This window comes from Schistocerca americana, chromosome 7 (genome assembly GCF_021461395.2).
Source record: "Schistocerca americana isolate TAMUIC-IGC-003095 chromosome 7, iqSchAmer2.1, whole genome shotgun sequence".
NCBI lineage: Eukaryota > Metazoa > Arthropoda > Insecta > Orthoptera > Acrididae > Schistocerca > Schistocerca americana.
In genome coordinates this window covers 292,409,693-292,432,914 of record NC_060125.1, presented here as the reverse complement: position 1 = coordinate 292,432,914, position 23,222 = coordinate 292,409,693, and positions in this window count along the sequence as shown.

Genomic DNA, 23,222 nt, shown 5'->3' with positions numbered 1-23,222 from the left:
GGGTAGAGATGTATATAGGGGGTGAAGCCATAGCATGCTCATTCCTGGTAGTAAAGGGTTTAAAAGTAGCCTGCATTTTGGGGGTAGATTTTTTGAGAGAAAGGGACGCAATAATCGACCTTTCTCGGGGAAAATTAAGTTTGATGAATGCTGGTAGGAGAATAGAATTGTCCATGCTCAGATCTGAAGAGGTACCTGTACCTAATTGTAATGCTATTAACATAAAGTGTAGGAATCAGTCGATACTACATTTAGACAATCATTGTCTAGGACAAAATCTCTATTATCCTGACGTACAAGGTGATCAATTAAAAGCAAATGTGGACGCACTTGTGAACAAAGTATCACAGTCCGAAAATTTGAACTCTATGCAACAGCTGGATTTGGTACAATTATCTAATTATGCAGACGTATTTTCAGAACGACCAGGAATTGTTAAGGGATATCAGTACAATATCGAGGTGAAGCCTCACAAAACTTACTGTCGAGCCTCATACTCCATTCCTTGGCCCAAGAAGGAAAAAGTTTTTTTACGAACATTTGGAGAGTTAAATAAATTGTTCAGGTTATACATTGCATATAAGCACAGAAGATAAGAAAGGCAGGGTGCAACCTTACCAGGTGCGCTAAAAAAGGAAAGAAAAATATAATCGACATGTGACGAATAACCAAAAATTTAGTGTTGGGGACTTGGTACTCTTACGCAATCATCCTAAGTCCTCGGCATCCTTGAAACAGAATAGCAAGTGGCAATTGGTGTACAATGGACCTTTTAGAGTAGTAAGTGTGCCACATGAGTGTAGCTATCTCTTAGCAGATCCCCACTCAGGGAGAGTACGGGGACTGTATCCGCGTAAGGATGTAAAAGCATTCCTACAGTAAAAGACTAATAGTCCTATGTGGACACCATTCTTTTGTAAATAATGAACATTAATGATGTGTGATCTTTAGAGATAATGTACTAGTGTAGAAGTGTTTAGTTATAAGAATATGATTGACTTTCTCATGTGTATGGATATTTGTGTTATGTACTCTTTTAATTTGTGTTATCTAGAACATGCTCTAAATGTTTGCACAGATAATCTGATTAGTGCAATTATTTGTAGTGTTAAGCTGTGACAGAGTTCAATCAAAAAGAACATTTTAGTAATGATTAGTTAGTGTACTACATAATTTTCTATGTGCCCAAATTTTAAATATTTCTTGGCACAATCTTTTCTATTATGTGTATGTATGTATATATGTGTAGTTGTCAGATTGACAGATTCGAACCCAGAATAATATCAATAATATGAGGCCCTGAGAACTTTATTATCTAACCAATGTTATTAGAGAAAATAATGCACCCAGTAGTGACCCGAGGGCACCACGGGAGGCAAACTTGTAGCAAATTTAAGTAGTGCAAAGTTACGCACAAAGACGCTTCAATTGAAGCATGTGCAGATTCAAACAGTAAAAAAGAGCTAGCCAGATACAGTCCAAGTCAATTTTTGCCTACAGAGACTACACTGTAGTTACGTAGGACGTTGATAGTAAAGTGTGACATGAGTTCAAAGGAGTTATTGAACAATATGCCTGAATCCGGCTGGAATGCACAAATAAAATCTACTCGAACACGAATATAGATGACTTTTGGGCAAACTAATACCAAATTTTAATATTTTGTTACCATGTACGCAAATATCACACCTTGGTAAAGAGTTACGAATGTGCTGTTACAAAAAAAAATTGTACAGCGGACATTGTAAATAAAAATAAAGGAACTTTAACAAAAGTGCAGTATTGTGCGGCGGGGACAGACAGTGACTGTTAAACCTGCAGCAATACGTCACGGAATAGTTGAGTATAAGTAATAAAAAAAACTGTATCATCGCCGTGTGTGCAAGTGGACAAGGAACTAGCACGACACGAACAGTGAACCGATAACGGACGGTGGATCAAGCTAGTGTCAAACTTTAACTCTTTGTGTGTCAAGGGACGCTAGGAAAGCACATTGACTACAGAGATACATTTTGTCCTAAGGTGAAAACTTGCGTGTGACTAATGACAAGTCATGACATGGTGAAAAATATTGTATGCCCATAAAACGTGTTACTGTGACAACGAAACATTGTGCAAACCAGACTAGTGAAGGCCTACTGAGTAATAACTGCCACTAACTGTGTGCGTTCTTTCCCACAGCAGGAAAAATGCCTATAAGGATAGTACACTGTTTGTGAACTTGTTGCATGTTTCCTGGAGCACTGCAAGAAGACGTCGCACGGGCGAGCGGATATCCAACGCGCATCCGGCTACATCAGCTAAGCAGCGGCCGCAGCAGGCCCGTAGCAGATCAGACAGACAGCCACGCCCCTCCGCGCCGTAGCTGTCAACGCCGGGGGCGGTGACCTACACGGAGTCAGCGCGCCGCGCCGAGCGCCGCTCAACAATCACTCCGCACCGCTCACCAAATACAGCATTATTGATTTTTTTATGTTCACATAAACTGAATAACATGTCAATGACTTCATTTCGATAAACATTGAACATTTACTATGTATGTCTGTAAGTGATATGTCCTAGGACAAGTGACCTTGTAGTGTATCACAAGAATAATAGTGTCACGCACAAAAACTTCCGTTGAACTGTATGTGACTGTGATATTGTGTAATTGTGTAACCGTTTGTGACGAACTGCTAATTTAATTCAAATGAATCACTGCTAAAGAGACAATATTGACCATGAACCAACTGGGATGGCTGGGCTCCGGCACAGTTTTGCCCAGGTTTCCTGTTTGCCTACGCCCAAATGGGGGAGCCATGAACTTATATAACCCTGGGACTAAATAAAAGAGCCATTCCGTAAAATATACAAGTGTAAAGAACGTTACTGGCACCATTGTGTCAAAGTGTAAAAACTCTTTGCCAAATGCTGCCAGGGGGCAATGTAACGTTCCCTGGCAAACTCACGTTATTAAAGAACAAGAGTTTATTTGTACCATATACGCCGCTCTGGGCAAGTAGTATATATCGTAATTATTGAACAAAAGTATTACTGAATGTGGTGTAAAAGACATTTGTTATTCTCCTTATATTGTTTGTTGTAATATTTCTCTGTATTTAGGATAGGAATTTTTCTGTATTTATTATGTGATTGTAAAATGTGTCAGTATTTGCGATAGCAGAGATATAAAATGTTGCCAGAAGAGAATAATATCGTCAATTTGCAAAGAAATGTTAATAGTCAGCAATACTATTTAAGCACAATGCATTATGTATTCTTTGGTCTTCTCTGTTCAGAAGTCATTGCGGTAGGACACTGTGAAAGAGTTTTTTACGAATGTGTAGACTTCTTTTGTCTCTGTCTGGACTTAGCCGCCATTAGACGATGCGTTACGAATTAATGTGAGTTGTATTGTTGTTTGATCTAAATATATTAGAGTTTATCAAAAGTGTGATTTATTTATGTAAATTAACTTGCCCACGTCATCTATAAAATTTCTTTAAGAATTTTTCAGCATTTTTTAGCGGTGTTGCTGGGCTGTGCCGCGACCAACAATAGCAGAGGCGGCACATTTAAAAAATTATCAAACCCGTAAATCGGGAACAGATGCATAAAAATCAATAGTGAATTAAGAAATTGTTCTTCTTTTTCAGTGATCCTGTGGCTGATAAAATTTGAATTAATTATACGTTTGTGCATTCGTAGGCGGATAGTTAATGTTAGTTAACATTGAAATTTAAACAGTTTGGTTCTTTAAAATAACTCAAATGCATAGTGAAGTAGGTTTGATCAGTGATAAATGTCGGCTTGGCAATAATTAAAACATTTTCTGCTGATTGAGATAATCTTGTGTTCTATGGCTAGTGCCGGGATAAAATTCAGTAAAAATATTTAACAAAAAACCCACTGCATCTGGAAAGTGTATGCCAAGGCCGAATGATTTAAAGGACTCAATTCTTAATCTAATATTCATAACCAGTTCATATGAGTTCATGTAAATATTATTTTTTCTTTGAATGTACGTAATTCTTAAGAAAGTAAAAATTTTTATTACCACACGAAAATAAGAGAGTGGTTCTACAACAAAGTTCGCACGAAAGAAAATTAACTTAAAAGCAAAAGATAAAATTTATTATTCTTCTTTAACGAAATTTCAAATCAATTTCATTCATTTCGACGATTTCGTTAAAAATGGGCTACTTACCATAATTTTGACATTTAATTACGTTAAATTTTATGGGGGCATTTGTTCCCAAAAAGATGGTCCCAGTATGGGGAGCTCAATATCTTAAATGCTTGCTGCTAACTTCATTAATTTACTAGAAAACACATTCTTTTCTGAAAATCCTTCCTTCGCTGACAACATTGTATACTACTTTAGGTATGTAGATGACACACTGCTGCTAATACAAGGTAACAATGATGTCGTCAACTCTATAGTAGCCAAATATAATAACTTGCATCAAACAATTAAATTTGCTTGGGAGAGTGAAACAAATGAATCTATTAATCGTCTAGATCTAGCTATTCGGAATGAAAACGGCAGGTATACATTTGGAACCTTCGCACAGAGACTTGTACTGATAGCATTGTGAATTTAAATTCAAACCACCCAGTACAACATAAAAAGGCGTTTTTCAATTTTGCTATCAATCGGTTGTTCAAAATTCTGTTGTCAAAAGATGAACAAGATGATGAAATGGCAGCAATAAGGCACATTGCAAAAGTGAATAATTATCCACATGACTTTGTAGGTACTATATGTAAGAACATAGCTAATAAATACAAAAATAGGATGATACTTTACAATAGTATGGTTTCCAAAGAAAATACAAAGTTTGTTAGTTTACCTCAATATGTAAAAATGAGTACTAGGATTGCAACTATCCTTAGAAAGTTCAAAAATGGCTCTGAGCTCTATGAGACTTAACATCTGAGGTCATCAGTCTCCCCTTAGAAAGTACAATGTGATAGTGTCTTTAGGTACCAAAAATAACTAAGAATGTATTCTGCAACACTCTATAGAGGCATAAAACATATGTCATGCTTCTGGAGTTTATAAAATTGATTGGCTAGATTGTAAGGCCTGTTATGTTGGCCAAACAGGAAGGAGGCTGGAAACTACGTTTGGGGAACACATCGCGTTGGGTAGAAGAGACACCTTGGAGAAATCGAGTATGACTGCTCATTTACTTACAACGAAGCATAAGATGCCGACTTTGACACCTAATGTGACGTTGCTGCATAAATGCGAGAGAGAGGTAGGTCCCACAACCTCCTAAAAGAGCTGTAGATCTTCTTCCATCACAAGAATGCCGACAGCAACCTAATTAATGATCAAATCGTTATGAAAAATGCACTCTTCTGGGAACTGTTTGAAAGCTTAGTGCTAGGAATCAATGTAGGGTTTGACACAGGGGGAACAAAGTAGCTCCTGCCATCTTGCTAAAATGTGGCAACCCTAATATTGTACGAGCATGATAGTTATAATTTTGAACCTTCAGAACGTTCTCCATGATATGTTAGCTCAAATGCATGTACATTGTTGTTAACACCAAGTCAGTGTACTGGTTTTATTGTATTTATAAGAAAAATCGGTTTGAAGTCACAAAGAGGCTAGCACCCTCTACATCTGTAACAGAATAGTGTCCAGTTACACCAACTGTCCAACTGGCTGACGTTTGGCACCATCTATAAACTATTTAGTAAATAGAAGGAACAATATACCTGTTAAGAGAGAAAAATAATACCAAGATGAAAACATTTAAATTAGATCAACTCCATATAGCATGTGCCTTCGTGCGACTTATAAATAATTTTTTTAAAAATAGGTGATACCAATCTGATGTTAGTTACATGTTTAAAGAATAAAACAACTGTCTCACAAGGAGTGAACCTGGAAATTTTTTTATGTATGTTCTTCTGTATTTATTGGCAAATATGAAGTAAGACGCACTGCAAAGTAAAGAATTTTACTTATGTTTTATTTTATGAAATTCCCATGTAAATCTGAAATGTTTTACTTTCCATAAATATTATATATGTAGTTGATGCCATACAACCAACCGATGTGTTCTCCACACAGCCTACCTTCTGTATACTGTATTGTTCAATGAACTGTGACTGACACCTGAACAACAGAGAGTTAAGTGCACTGCGAATAAAAATAGCGGTATCTACATCTACATTTACGTCAACATGATTACTCTGCAATTCACATTTAAGTGCTTGGCAGAGGTTTCATCGGAACACAATCATACTATCTCTCTACCGTTCCATTCCCGAACAGTGTGCAGGATAAACGACCACCTAAACCTTCCTCTTCGAGCTCTGATTTCTCTTATTTTATTTTGATCATCATTCCTACCTATGTAGGTTGGGCTCAACAAAATATTTTCGCATTCGGAAAAGAATATGTATGTAATATGCAAACCATATAAGTTATGTCCATTATGATTATCTGGGCTGTTATGCCATGGTCACTTGATGAATTTTGGCTCAATTTCCAACATTTCGTCCACGTCTGCAGGAGACATCTTCAAGGGGGTCTGTAGCTCAATGGAAGGTCCAACACACCCGCTGGCTCAGTAGCGAGCCCCATGTCTTTCCTCTAAGTCTTGATTATTTATTTATGCAATTTTATGTTGGTTACATGCTTCATCTAGTGGATTTGTACCTTCAAATCTTTCAGCAGGTGGTTCATCTGGTGCCTTACCCAGGCCAAAAAACTTACACATAGAAAGTGTTAAGTAGATGTAATGCTTTCTAACAGAATTAATCACCGAGTTTACTAATCCTTTTCCATATTTTTTATTTTGCCAAAATCTATGTGGCAAGTTATTAAAAATCTAATCAAGTATGGTATTTCTATTGGAGTATTGATAATGAAATCATTGAATTTCATTACAATAATTGTATTTCCAGCTATTTCTTCACCATCAGTAGCTGCTCATCTACCTGTAATCACACACATCATTCATTCAAACATATTCGAGATGTTATTCAGTATATTTTTTACTGAATCTTTGGCTCGGTTTGAAACAGAATAACCTAAAAAATCTGAATTTGATAGTAACTGTCTTAACTTTGGGAGGTAGACAATAACGATTTCTTTTATCTAACTTATATATTTATTACCTCTTTTGATTTTACTTTAATTGGATTCTTATCAGAATATAATCATGCTGAATGGTACTATACATCTGCATAATTTACAGCCCAATAGTGTCTTTATGTTAAAGATTCAGCAGACCATCTGTACCTCCGTTTTTTTCACCAATTGTTAAATTATCTCCATTGAATTCAACAGTCAAAGAACCAGTCAAATTTACCATTAGGTTTGAATACAAAAACTTTATCTCCACTACATTTAATACCCTTTCATATTGATTCACTTAAATTTATTTAACATCACTGTGAGGGGCGATACCTCCATTCTCTTCATCATGTAATTTTTTCTACATATGTACCTTCAAATTTATTCAGTGCAGACTGCATCTCTGAATCACTCAGTATGAAATCAAACAGTGGGCTTACATATTGTTTGATTTGTGGCACATTTCAAAATTCTTCTGGAAGAAGAATGGTACAATGGTGTGCATATTGAATCATGTGTTTTCCAACTGCTTTATTTTTATCAATTGTTTTCAATACATTTTCACCTAAACCTTCACATCATTCTTTTACTCTTTCTATTGCAGCAATAATAGATTGACCTTTTGTAATATTTGTATTATGTTCTTGGTTGCTTTTTCGAGATAATGAATCCTTCCTTCTATTCTATGACTTTTCTGTTTCTTTTAGCTTTTTTAACAACCTCTGGCTCATTTATTGCAAACATTTACTGAAGATAAAGAAACATTAATTTTACAACTTCACTGTAGTATAACACTAGACGACCATCCCCTTTACAGGTCATATTGTTAGGATATCTTGTTTTCTAACTCTTTATTTTTCCCCATTCTGCTTACTAGTCAGATCTGTCAATCCTAATCCGATCTGATTTTCATTCCAACAATTACCGCACTTTGTTTAAGGGCATCAAACTTTAAATCACCACCAACAAACTCATTTCAAATTTGAGCCAAATACATGTCATCTTCTCTAAATGTAATTTAATCATTTACATCATCTCACACAAGTTCCTTTAGTATCTTTGATTATGTATGGGCTCAACGAAGCCAACTTATCCTTCATGTTTGCTTCTGAGAAATATTCTCTAACTTCATCCTGATTTTCAAGAAAGAGGTCATCAAATAATGGAAATGAATCACCCTGACATTGATCCACAGGTATAATTCCATCATTATTTCCAGTAAATTTATTAGTCTTCTCTTATCGGTTATCTTTCACTTTTCACATATTTTTTATAAATTCTTGATATTTAGTTGATCTAAATTTTTGGAGTAAACATACAAAGGATTCATTTTACTCCAATGCAAACATTATGGAGCTAAAATACAAATGACTGTCACTGATGTTGTCTTTCAACAAAAACTTGGTCCTATTAGTGGACTGTGAATATAATCAGGCCAGACCTTCAAACATTAGTTTTCTTTATTTATTCTCTGGAATTTTTATTTTTCGTCCCCAAACAGTTTTCACATAATAAATACTCGTAATATTTTTATTAGTGGTAAATGAGTCGCTTATTTCAATTGAGTGGTAAGTCATCCATTCTCAAAAAGAGTTTGGCTGCTCCTCAATGACACAGCTTTAGCAATTATTTCCAGCCATTATGGCTATGTTCATAAACCATTACTGTGTGGGATAATTATTTAATTCATGTTTGCACCACCAAACACTTTTTATTTTATGCTTCATCTAACGTAATGCAACGCATTTCGATTATGTTCTGTTCATATGCAGGCGTTTATGCATACATATAGAGAAAAGTTGCTTAAATATAAACACACATGAACTAGATTTATCTAGAACTCTTTTTGCACCTGTTTTTTACTTTAGCTGCTGGTGTGGCATTTAGAGGGAAGGACGGGGGCCGTGTATAGCTACAAATCGAAATCAGTGATGTCTTATGCTGGTTTTCTTCCTTGTGGTAGACTATGTATATCACAGCCTGTATAGAATGCAGATAGATTTCCATCAGTTATGTGTTTTACGAAAATAATGTGAAAGGCTTTTATATAACAGTTGATCACTTATAATTTCATCAACTTGCTGCTTCACTTCCATCACTGGTGTAATGGCAGAGCTTTTGATTAACATTACACTATTGAACATTATATTATGTCACTGATTGCCAACATAATTCACTGCACAACTTGCTTCGATTTTACACACACAACACAAGATGGAGGACTGTATCATGTGAGCCTGTATCGATTATTGAGGTTTTGTATCGATATTCTTGGTACTGACAGATTTGTAGTCAATTATTTACATTGACACATCTTGAATCTATTTAGATAGAACTGGCTTAAGACTGTTGAAGAATTTTGAGTTTTTGAATTTGGTTATTTCTTTAAGAATGTTATCTCCATGCCTTGTGTCATGTATGAAACTCTCCAGTTCTTCCACAATATCCATTCTTTTAGTTGTTTCTCTTTTGTGTAAGATTTCAAGGTTGTCTTCGATTTCTGAAGGGTGGCCTGTGTCTTTAATGTGAGTTGCTACTGCTGATTTGTTACATTTACCAAGCCTGTAGCAGTCTAAATTTTCTTTCAATTAGGTTCTGAAATTTCTGCCTGTTTGGCCGATATGATATTGATTACATTGGCTGTAGATAAATTTGTAAATGCCTGATGCATCGAGACCTGTATCTGCTGGGTTCATGTTCTGAATAAGCTTCCTACGTAGGTTGTTGTTGGTGCTGAAGCTGATTTTTACTTCTGCATTTTTGAAAAGTCTTGCTAATTTGTCAGATACCATTCCAAGATATGGCATTTTTAAATATTTGATTGCTGAGGCTCTGTCAGTTGTGAGTGTAGTTTGATATTCTTTGTTCAGTTTATTTTTATCTATTGTGACATGGTATTAATTAGAGAAGGATCATATCCATTGTTTATTGCAGTATATGTTATGGTTTCTATTTCTTGTTGCAGTTTTGCATGATGAAGTGGAAATCTGTGTGCTCTGCACGGGATTGAGCTATAAGCAGCTTTTTGTGGTAGGAGGGATGTTTTGCGGAGTTTGGTATAGTTTTGTCACACCCAGAAGGTTTTCTGTATACATTGAAAACAAGCTTTTGGTTCTGTTTTGATATTTTTATGTCAAGAAAAGATATGGTGTTGTCTTCTTCCTGTTCAAGGGCGAATTGAATATTTTTAAGTAGGCTATTGAATTTGTTAAACATGTTTGTCACTTCATCCTATGTGCCATCAAATAGAATGAGGGTGTCATCTACATATCTCTTATAGAATTTAACATTGCTTGTGATGTTATCATTTAGTGTTAGAATTTTATTTTCTTATTGCTAGACCGTGGTCCTACTTGTAAATTTTATTGTTAAAAGAGATGTGATTATGTGATAGCACTAGATTAAGTACATCTACCAGTTCTATGATTTATGGTTTGCCCATTGTCTTGTTTCTCAATAGGTTCATTCTTATTATCTCAACTGTTTCATCTACAGGTATACAGCAGTAACGATTAACAATATCTAGGGATAGAAACTTGGCTTGAGGTGGTACTTTCTTTCAATCTGTTAATAAATTCATAGCTGTTCTTTATGGAATATGTTTTTTCAAATGCATATTTTTCCACAAGTATGACATTTAGTTCTCTCATTAATTTGTAGACTGGATTATTAATTGAGTTCACAATAGGCTGGATAGTTGTGTTGGTTTTACAGACTTTTGGTTGAGCTCTGAGTTTGGGGACTGTTGGGTTCATCACAATATGGTCTCATACTTCATTCTTAGTGGAAAGGAAGTTACTGTTGCTGAGGCATTTTCTTATTTTAGCTTGAAACTCTGATGTGTTGTCAACTTGGACTTCCAGTATGTGGTTGTTTGTAAAGAATTCGAGTGTTTTGTGTATATAATCACCCATAAACATAACAACTGTTGTGGCACCTTTATCAGATTTTACAGCCAGGGCATTATGGATTTGTAGTTTCTTACTGATTGACTTTAAGACATTTCTTTCAAAGTTGTTTTTTTTTTGCTTTTGTGGCTATGTGTTTCTGTATAATTTTAGTAGCCCAGTACGGTTTCTTCAGTGTCATTAAGTTTTGCAATATGACTGGCTATCTTTAGTGAGTACATGGTGTCTTTTATGTTTTTGTGATTGAGGCTTGGATTTATATTATGCTTCAAACTCTTATTTAATAGTGTCATTTCTGTCTCTCTGAATTCTTTGTTAGTTGAATTTAAATTTCTTGGGAAAAATTTGTGGGGGTGACTATTTTTATTTACGTATTTATCGATAGGCAGCTTGTTTCTCTTTCTCAAATTGTCAAGCTTCTTTTGATGAGTGCTGTTTATTTTATTATATGTGTCTTTTATTTTGTTTCCAAGGATATCATGGAGTAATAGGATCTGTGCTGGATTTGCTAATAACATTAATTCCAGATAGGTTTTATAAGCTAATTGGTTGAGGTCTTTTTCCTTTTTATATAACTGTTGTACTTCACATCTTAACCAGAACTTCTCATGTGGATCTTTAGCAAGTTGTGCTAAGATAGATTTACAGTTAGTCTTAACGGTCACATATTTAGGTACTATGTTTTTGTATAGACACAATTTGTTGAATTTTATATCAAGTCATGTTTTAAGTAACTCAATCTAATTTTTCTGTATGTTTGAAATTCTTTCGGAACTTCGCTGGTTGGATCATAATTATTTTTAGCTATAATGGCTATGTTTGTGAACCGTGACTGTTGGGATGATTATTTATTTCAAGTTTCTGCTACCAGTCACTCTTAATTTAATGCTTAATCTAACATAATGCAACACATTTCCAAAATGTTCTCTTCATCTTCAGACATTTGTACATACATACATATATATAGAGATATATTACTTAAAAATAAACAGTCTTAAACTAGGTTAATCTGGAACTTTTTGTGCATTGTTTTTTACTGTAGCTGCTGGTGTACCATTTGGGGGGGAAGGAGGAGGGCAGTGTATGGCTAGAAATCGAAATCAGTGATGTCTTCTACTGGTTTTCTTCCTTGTTGCATTGTTTGGTTGTTTAAAACATTTATGACTGGTATTATTGCATTACAAAATAACAAACGGTACTGTTATGAAGATATAATTGAAGTTCCTGTTGGTCAGTATTGTCTAGAAAGCTTAGAAAACTTTATCCGTACCAAAAATCCGGTTATACATGTTGAAGCAGGTGAAATTTTGAATAGAGTTATTATTGGCCACCACCTTAAATTATATATGTAAAAAAAGGAATAGTGTTGGATGTGTCTTAGGAGTACTAATTAAATTGTTGAAGTCAATGAAGAAACTGTTGCTAATGATGTTACAAAAATTATTCCTTTTGAAGTAATCAACATAAATTTTAATTTGGCCGATGGAGATTTTGTATAGCATACAGACAATTTCCATCAAGCAACTAATATTATTGATTCAGTCAAACCTAATGCTGAATTGGGTGTAGCAGCAATCGATAAACCGCATTATGGCATATTTGCTTATATAATCCTATTCCTGATGTTGCTCAGGGTTTAGAAATTTCTATAACTAATAAATATCATAATTTAATTGACCTTAGTGGTTCTTTGTGATAGTTGTTTTAAAAATGGTTAGTAAATTTAAACCAAATTAAATGAATAATATCAACAGCTATTAGTTTTACTCATTCCTTGCAAACGAGAAAAATAAATATGTCCTTCATGATCCTAAAAGAGGATGCTGTAACTATCATAAGTATAGGAGATGGTGACTTCATTCTAATCATATTCAGTTGCAAGTGAGATTGAAGACTGACACAGTTTATGGATGAGACGATACAATGGAAAACTGAATAAAAATTTAATCGATAGTTATGTATCGAAAATAATTCATTTTGTAACCATAAAGGGAGGAAATTATGTTCTATCCAGAATATTACACCCACTTCGTCCTCATCAGTTTTGTTACATTTGACTTCATTTCATGCTGAAAAATGAGCCGGATATAAACTAAATAATGGGACAATAAATAGCAAGAAAAACTAAGTGCTCTCTCTATTGGATATGTTGATGGATTTTTTAAAGCTTATAAGTAATTTGCCTTGGTAGGTGATACCACTGTGATTTTTACTGGGAGTTGCAGTGCAAGAGATGCTATTCTTAGGTGGTGTTGCAACTTACATGGAAGATACATTTACTAAAGAATGTTAAATTTTTGTAGAATCTGTGGGAATTCATGTACCTAGTGTTGAATATGAACCAAGTTACAAGCTTGAGCTATGAATAAATGTAATGAAAAATCCTAAAGTACTTGTATGTTTCAGTGCACTACAAGATGTAAAACTGGCTGGAGTAAAGGGAAGAAGAATGTTGATGTTGGTAGAACAAATTACTAAAACTCAGTGGAATTTGATACGCCTTAATTTGTTTTTGTTGTACTTAAAATTAATCGTAGAAATACACATCTGCTTTAATCGTCACTGTATGATAATAACCAACTAGACTATATCTACACAGAACATCTATTTAAAAAATGTGATAAAAAGAAGTTTTTCTAGAGAAGATGTGGTACATTAATCCCCTAAATAATGTTCTCAAAGCTAATGAAGCATTTCTTGATTTCAAAATTCTCATACAGTTGAAGGGTGTAGTAGATAAAAATAAAAATAATTTCATTACAGATTTTCCGATTTGTTGCATTTATATAACACATGAGTATAATATTGTTAGATGTCAGAAAATGAGGGTGAAACTGTACATACTTAGTGATAAAATTCCTGCAGACACCCTAGCATATGTTACCAGGTATGGAAAGAAGAATCTGACATATGACACACAACACACAATTCAGCTGAGGATTTTTAATTGAAAACTACTTTATCTGCTTATTATAAGTTGTATGGATCTACTCTGGAGGTCAGAAGCGGTGCTGCATTATATAGGTCCCACCTGCAGCAAAACACTAACTCAACCTGCCTGTTTAGGAATTATACTGGACCGATATAATGCAGTGGCGCTGTGCTGTCTCTAGATACCAAAACCGCAACATCCTGTTCACTCCGTCACACCTGTCGGTGCCATTCGCACACAGCGACTAAGCTGCAGATAACTTCATTCACAGATGGCACTGAAGCAGTTCCCACCCTCTAAAGTACAGGAATATATTCAGTTTTTCGCGTACAGTGTAGTTTTTTAGTGTTAAATTGAATGTTCACATTCACATTTACATGTAGTTTACAATTCGTCTCTTCTAAAAAATGCAATACTGCAATGACAATAACCTCTTACAACAAAAAATAAACCAAAGAAACTAGCACATTTTAGAATGTGGTTTGTTTTCATTTAATTACCATGTGAGCATGCAGCTACCTTTGTAACCAGTATGCCTCAGACAGGGAGCTGTCTACCCACCCAAGCTACTGACTTTCATCGATCATCACTACTATACAAGTTCAGTTCCTTGAATTGCAGACAACAGATGAAAGTAGGGCAGCTACCATAAGATGCTAGATCATCATCAAGACCTGACAGTGGAACTGGACTTCGAGATAGACTTCAAAACAATCCCCAGAGGGGTAAGAGATGGGAAATAGATGAGAGAAAGAGACAACTTGAAAAATCCCTGTGAGGTGTCCCCCGTTGGCTCAAAGGTTTTGCCAAAATATATTAATAAATATTTTTCTATGTAAATGGAAGTGTTACTGAAGAAGCTCTGAGATGCAAACAATACTAACTGGTTTAGAAATATGACTGACAGTGAATATTTTAATACTAGATATGAAGACCTAATTTGTTGGGATCTCAGTAAAGAATTTAACATTATTTTGCCACATATATATTTGAAATTAATTAATAATTTTGATTTTCACTTTTCTGAAGAAGGCAAAGACAAACTGAGAATCAAAAGAATGAGGAAATTTTAAGTTATTAATAAAGAATTTCGTTACCTAGAATTTCCTTGATTTGAAGAGAAATATGTCTTGTGTTTTGTTCGTTATGCAAGCTCTGGGGCATGATCATCCCCCTTCGAATTATGAAAAACAATAAAGAGTTTTCGAAAAATCCCTAAAATTACGAAAATAAATAAATAAGTAAATAGATAAATAAATGACTAAATTCTCCTCCATTTGCCTTCATTTCCCTCTATATCCCTTTATATTCTCCTTTTTCCCTTCATTTCCTAAAAGACGTCCTTAAGAATCATCAAAAAATAGCTGATGGTAGAATATACTTGTATGCTCTGGATTTTTTTTTTTTTAAATCAATAAAAATAATAAAATTCCAAAGGGAAATATGCAGTTTCTGAGAAACTGCACATTGGGAAAATAGCTAAGATCCACAAATATATTCTGTTATTCATCGCTCACAGAGTGTGCTCATTCATCTTTGTCCCAGTACAGTAAAGGTGAATTATTTACAATATCAGGAAGAAGCATGAGAACCTTACATTATACCCTGCTTCTGAGAAAAAATTTCATGCAAATTTTCTTAGCTGTCGTAATGCAAGGGGAAATAAATTTTTAGAGAATTACAAAGAAGTGAGTACAATAAGTTACAACTATAAATAACAATACAAGTATTAGGTTACAGATTAAAAAATGTACAACAGAATGGTGTGATGTGAGTTTTACATACGCACATTGCTGTTGCACAGCAATGAAACACACACACTACTTTCTAAATCCTGTGGACTGTAGGTAAATATTGCATTACTTATAACCATCTAATATATGCATTAATGTCTCATATAATTAATCTTGAGGTCAGTGTGGGAATATTATTGAGTGTAAAATATTGCACCACTTAGCATCAACAAATATACTGCTAAATTCTCTTGTCATTAAATCTGTGGCCAAGAAGAGAAATGCAACTAGCACAACACTGGCACATATCATGAATCATTAATGAAGTCATACCTGAAGCAGACTCCGTAAGGCAGCTGATTGTCTATCAGTGACAGCACTCTGAAGATTGCTAGTAAATATGAGCAACTGGAGGGAAATAATTTTCCACCTGACAGCGTCACACAGCTAACTTCGCACTGAGTACTACTGTTTCCTCAAAGTGTGTGAGAAACTTATTTAAATCCCTGGAAACTTCATCTAATTTGTGATTATACAATACATGACAAATATCTGAATTATATGCTAAGTTGTATCTGTCCAAGAAAAGACCTTACTCCCAGCAAATATGTGAAATAGTACAAAACATTAAATGAAAGTGTAAGATGAATCTTATGTGCAAAAGATGAATAATTGTAGATTATAATTGTCAGTATGATCAGAAAACCTTATATAAACAGAAATAGTTGTGCAGTGCTCTGTGAAAGATATAAAGTAAAATTGACAAGAGAAGCAATAGACTAAATATCACTATCTCCTAATGCTGACAAATGTCCATGAAAATGTACAAGAAAATCTATATAACAGAACTCAGAGTTAAATGTAATGTTAAACATAGGAAACGTCCCAATATTAATATATACATGCAAACATTCTCACAACATAAGAAGAAGAAGGTATACAGATAAGAAATAAAAGCTAGACAGACAAACAAATGTATCTAGGATCATAGAAAGGAAAGGGGAAGGGTATTCAGAGTATTTCAAAGACAAAGTGTCAATCAGTTTGAGTGATACTTACTCCAGTGTCATGTACTACTGAAATGTGCTGATCAGCTCTGTAACTTCCGTTTAGTATGTTACACATTCACTGAAACCTCATACTTTTCTCAATATATCTTTTATAACAGTTTACCAGGCAAAAACGTCATAGTCACATAGCAATAACTTTCAGGTCAATTTACCACGCAAAAACATAAAGTTAATTTGTATACATTTCATTATCACATCATAACCATGTAATGAACATAGTGTAATCATGTTTAGCCTGCCTATTCTCATATATATTTCTAAATTACCATCAACATCCCTCTTCAGCTGTAGCATATATACAGCGTTATTTGACCTGGCTTCTCACACATGTTACTACATACATTTCTTTTACTACATATTTCTTTCTTATTTGTAGCTGCATCTGTCACATTTTCAACTTACTCTCTTCCTACAACCGTTTTCATAATTATGTTATGTCATGACATTTAGCTTAATTATAACCTGTAACAGAAAATGCATATCCTAAGAGAGCTCTCATAAAACCACTGCAATATACAGATATTCACAATATTAGTACAAAAGAAAGACAAAGCAGCCAAATTCACTATCAGACACATATAAACTAGACAAATATTTCATCAGGAAAGCTATGCAATAAAGTATCTTACCCAACGCATACGTAACAAAAACTAATTACAGTCAGTCAGGAAACAAAATAATGAACTCATTCTTAGGCCAAGATAAAGCATACATAAAAGTTCCATCAGAAAAATAGCGTAGTAACTAAAACCAAGTACGTCATTACAGAAATCCAAAGTACCAGTGTCATCCCAAAACCCCAATAACACTGTTGGTGCCCAATAATTGTGTAATCTATGAGTCCACAAGAGGCAAAAGCTATGTTTATCTTTAGTCATAGTATGCAACAAGATTACACAATTTGACAACACGAACCTAAATCATGGCAAGAAAATTAATTAACGAGTGCTAAAGTGCGAAAAGAAAAAAAAAAACATTATGAATTTGTAGAAAACTGTTCATTAAAATACGCACTTTACCCAAGCCCCTACCACGCCGTAGCGGAGAAGTGAGCCAGTTGTCCCCCAATTGAAGCAGCTGATCGCCGCCATTTGCTGGGATGGATCCTAGTATTGTGGTTGTGATTTGAAGTATATGAGACGCAACAAGAGCAAATTGAACCACAAATTATACACATGTTTGTTTAAAAAAATACTGAGTATTCGGGTCTATTTCAAAAGTATACTTAAATGAATCAAGTTTCCTAATTTCCGAAATACGTCTGCATAGAGACGCGGAATTTAAGAATGTAAGGCTCTTTCCTGAGTAGGAGGAGCGAGTTTACATCGAGTTTTTTTGCATTAGATAATTACATGAAACTTTTAAAGTAGCAGACAGTAAGATTATATTTGCCCCTAACTCCTTTGCCATTGCAATATTAGTGGAAAGTCCATCACAAGTAACAGCTAACACACTGACATTTACATCATACAACATTTTAATGGCCATCTCCAATAACATGTTGCTGTGAGTAGCGTTAATAAGCGATATTACTTTATCGTTTACTAAGTTTTTAGCTTTTAGTTCTTCTAAAATATTTGCTAATTTGCAAATCTTCTGCGTCTGTCTTCTGCACTTCTTGTTCACTGCATTTAACTTAGTCTTATATTGCTTCCTTCCTTTCTTCAATTTTTTCGAACTTTTCCTTCAGCTCACTTGGACTTGATGGAAATGAATAATTGTGATCTCCAGTGTAACCAGAAACGTGCACATCCACACACACGTTTTCTGCTGTCTCAACATTTCTTGGCTTTGGAGGTTTCCTTGCCTTGGTAACCTGGAAAAGGAACGTTCAAAATTATACACACTGACAGTATTTCAACACTATTTAACCTAGACCCATATTGCACGATTTCCAGGACACTATGAAGTGCAACTCCAAATACTGTCATTATAACATCGTCCTTCAGTTGACGTCTATTTACATAATTTTCCATGTAACAATTCTCTTCAAAGTGAAGAGAGCACAGCAAATGATATGCTGTCGGTTGGAAGTTCTCTCTCCGAGTAGCAGCTAACCATTTCCGATTTATAAAATCATTTGTAAGGGGAAACCTAACCAAAAACAAACGCTCATGATGTATTATTTCTCCATGAAAATACTATATACAAGTAATAGAAAGTAACAAACAACCAGAAATGACCGACCTGTGAAATGTAATATTGTTTCCATCTTCGTCTTTACTTCCGTTCTTACTGTTACATTAAAAGCAGCACACGAACGAACCATGTTTACGCACTGTTTCCCTGCAAATGGCGGCTTGTATCACGTTCAGTGTGGGTACGCGACAGTAGCACCAATGCGCGGCCTAGTTTTTATTTCGTAAGTCTGTGACTTTACCGCAAGATACATCTGTGATAGTTTCCCACTGAAGAGTCAAAGAAACTGGTACACCTGTCTAAGATCATGGAAGGCCCCCATGAGCACGCGGAAGTGCCACAACAGGACGTGGCATGGACTCAACTAATGTCTGAAGCAGTGCTGGAGAGAACTGACACCATGAATCCTGCAGGGCTGTCCAAAAATCCGTAAGAGCATTAGGGGGTGGAGATCTCTTCTGAGCAGGACGTTATAAGGCATCCCTGATATGCTCAATATTCTTCATATCTAGGAACTTTGGTGGCCATTGGAAGTGTTTCAACTCAGAAGAGTGTTCCTGGAGCCAGTCTGTAACAATTCGGGAACTGTGATATGTCACATTGTCCTGCTGGAATGGCCCAAGTCCGTCGGAATGCCCAATGGAAGCGAACGGTTTCAGATGATCAGAAAGGATGCTTACGTACAGGCCACCTGTACGAGTCGTACCTAGATGTATAGGAGTCGCATATCACCCCAACTGCACATACTCCACACCACTATAAAGTTTCCACCAGCTTTAACAGCCCACTGCTGACATGCAGGGTCCATGGATTCATGAGGTTGTCTCCATACCCGTACATATCCATCCGCACGATACAATTTGAAACGAGACGATTAATCTGACCAGGCAACATATTTCCAGTCATCAGCAGTATAATGTCGGTGTTCATGGGCCCAGGCGAGGGGCATAAAGCATTGTGCCGTGCACTCAGCAAGAGTACACGAGTGGACCTTCAGCTCCTAAAGTCCATATCGATGATGTTTCGTTGAATGGTTCGCACACTGACACTCGCTGATGGCCCAGCACTGAAATCTGCAGCAGTTTAAGGAAGGATTGTGCTTCTGTCACATTGAACGATTCTCTTCAGTCGTTGTTTGTCCCGTTCTTGCAGGAACCTTTTCCAGCCGTAGTGATGTTGGTGATTTGATATTTTACGGATTCCTGATATTCATGGTACACTCGTGAAATGGTCATACGGGAAAATACCCACTTCATCGCTACCTCGTAGAGCCTGTGTCCCATCGGTCGTGCGCCGGCTATAGCAGCACGAAGAAATTCACTTAAATCTTCATAGCCTACCATTAGGAAGCAGTAACCGATCTAACAACTGCGCCAGACACTTTTTGCCTTATATAAGCTTTTTCGAGCTGAGTGGCGTAGTATTCTATATAATGTGCATCATAATCTGACTTGTGGACAAATTGGTGTGTAGTCAGTTACAAAAGTAAAGTACATACTTAACAGAATAATGCTCTTGTATGCCATGTGCAGCAAATCATAAAAAATGATCAGAAACATCATAAAGAACAAATATACAAGAAACATATGCCTTACCAGTTGTACCTGACCACCCAAAAAACTTCACTTAAAAAATTAATTGTGATGCCTTATACCATGTTGGTGTTACATACCATTTCAGATCTCTGATGTCCTAGTAATCGAATAACTGTCATCACCTTCCTTTTGCCACATGGAAGCTAATGAAATGTATCCACACGAAGAGAAAATCAACTCCAATAAAAAAACAAGGTCCCTGACGACTATCTACTCATTCCACATAATACATCAGAACCCCTAACCATTGCATCTTTCTATCATGTTATTATCAATAATCAGTAATACCTTAAACATATTTATCTCTGTTGAATCCATATCATAAAAAGCTCATATCTCGTAATGTCCTCATATGTCGAAATAATTCATAGTAAATACTTCCTGCTTTGTTTCTTTAATTAAGTATTACACCAGAAAGACTCCACAGTCACACTTAATAAATAACGTTACTGAGCAAACAAACCTTCGTTACTGCACAACTGATCATGAAAAGAAAACTCCACAAAAATACAAATTACCTCAGACGCTGATAATTTCCTTCAAACAAGAGAGTCTTACCTTGAACAACCTTAATTATTCCCTGAACTGGAAGAGAATACTTCATACATTTGAAATTCATCAATACCACTACTATTTCCAAAATCGATTTTCCTTTTGGACAACACCACTATAATTTCAGTTTCCTGTACGTCTCATTGGAACTGGTACAAAATCTTTCATTTCATAATTTGCGACTGTTACTGCTGTACATACAAATGATAGCATTCAAAGCTGTTTGCTTGTTTCGCCAACCTGTGTTCCAATTCCAAAAATTTCGTATTGAGAAGAAAGTTTTCCGAAACTACAGTTCCTATTTTCTAGCAAGTTGGGTTCTTATAAGATAGTGCTCATGACAATCAGTAAGATTCCCACATATTGCATTAAGTGAACAAAGTTTACTGCTATAGCAGCCGTATATCCTGTATGATGTGACTCACGGTTTATTGCCGGAATTGTAAGTCGCCATTGTAAAGTGTGTTCCACTGTCGAACTTCAATGAAATGCCACTTGTTTTTCGTTTCATGTTATCCTGATGGGATCAGATATTCATGATATCCGAGTAATTTTTCATTTAACAGTTTTTTAACCGGTTCATATTTTCTTACTGTCTCGAAATGTGTGTAATCGAAGTTTTTAATTTGCCAGTATCTAAATGCACATTGTAGCCGATGTGACACATTCTTAATCATAGCTCATAAGTCACTAAAATTTCTTTCGTCAGGGTTATATTAGGATAGTAATAGAAAATTTCTTGAACTTATAGTAGGAGAAGACAAATGAAGCAAGAAACTGAAAGCTAGTTAACATTCAGCTCGGGAAGGCATCGTTCACCAGTCGATGTAACGAGAAAAGTATAATGCATCCATCATCTCCTTTTAAAAATAGGAAAATGCTTGGAATTTGGAGTGTCACTTCTTTTGCTCAAATGATCAGTATAGCGGTCGAGGTTGCCACAGTCTTGTGTATAAGTGCATTTTTTAAAGGAAATTAATCCCCTAGGTTGACTGCATTAAAATGTTTGTAATCGTCACTGTAGCCTTTCTGTACCCACAAAACTTCTTTGGTATGCCGCCATGGCTGTTCACTGTTTGGACTGCAAGTGAAATTCTGTCCTCCTGACCTATGAGAGCAGTGCCATGAATACACAAATACACAGAAAATGATAATATGTAAATAAGAATAAGCAAAATAATCGCACTTCTCTTTCCTTTCACTGTGTGTAAACTGTTGTTCCACTATACTTTTATGATCGTCTACATGCTGTTTCATGGCTTTTCGTTTCTTTGTACATGAAGTTTGTAGTGGTTTGTTCGTGTACTTCATCCGTCGGGATTTCAATTACTCGATTTCTTTTTCCCATGAATTGCAATGGTGCAGGATGTTACACTGTTTTCTGTAAATAGTTCTTCTACTTTGTCATTGCGGGGATTTGTTTCACTATTTTAACATGTACTGCCTAATTTTGCGTTGGTATTTACTTTGCGTATGTGCTCTATAGCGTTCAAGTGATTTTCTTCAGTTTCAGGACTCATAGTGTAGCCTCCAGCCTCGTAATAGTAGGCTGTAATCCATTTCCAATCTGTTGTTGGATTTCTATACAACGATTTTCTCAAGTTCTATGATATCTTTACTTCTTTCTGCTTGTGATTAACTTACTTTTTCAGATAATTTGGTGTTTTGCTATAGTGTTTCACTTGTATCTTCAAGCTGTTATTCATGTTTTGTAGCAACTCTAATAAAGCAAAATCCAGATCGACTGTCTCAGTAAGTGGTTGTTGGAAAATTATGCATGGCTAAGGCGATTTCTCGCCTAACGATTCATCGTCTGAAATTCCTTGTTCACTGTAGGATATCTGATTTGTTGCGTTTCCTAATAAAGAACTCAACTGGGCTGGAAAATTTTTCTATCCTGTGATATCTCAAATAAATTATTTATTTGTATCGACTGTGGTGCTCGTTTTGTTTCATTAATAACTGAGTCATTACTTTGCGGTGTGGTTTACGATCTAGTGGCATGACGAAGTAGTTGAAACGTCCCCTTAGAAAATATTATGAAATACTATGCTGGTAAATCTCTTATGTTATTTGATTTTCAAACACTGAGCAGAACTGAACGTACTCAGACATTTCGCTCTTTATTTATTCTGATCAACGCTAAACTGAAACACAATATTTTTAGCGCAACGCAATCTGACTTTCAAAAATCCCTACAAAAGAATGGCCCTGG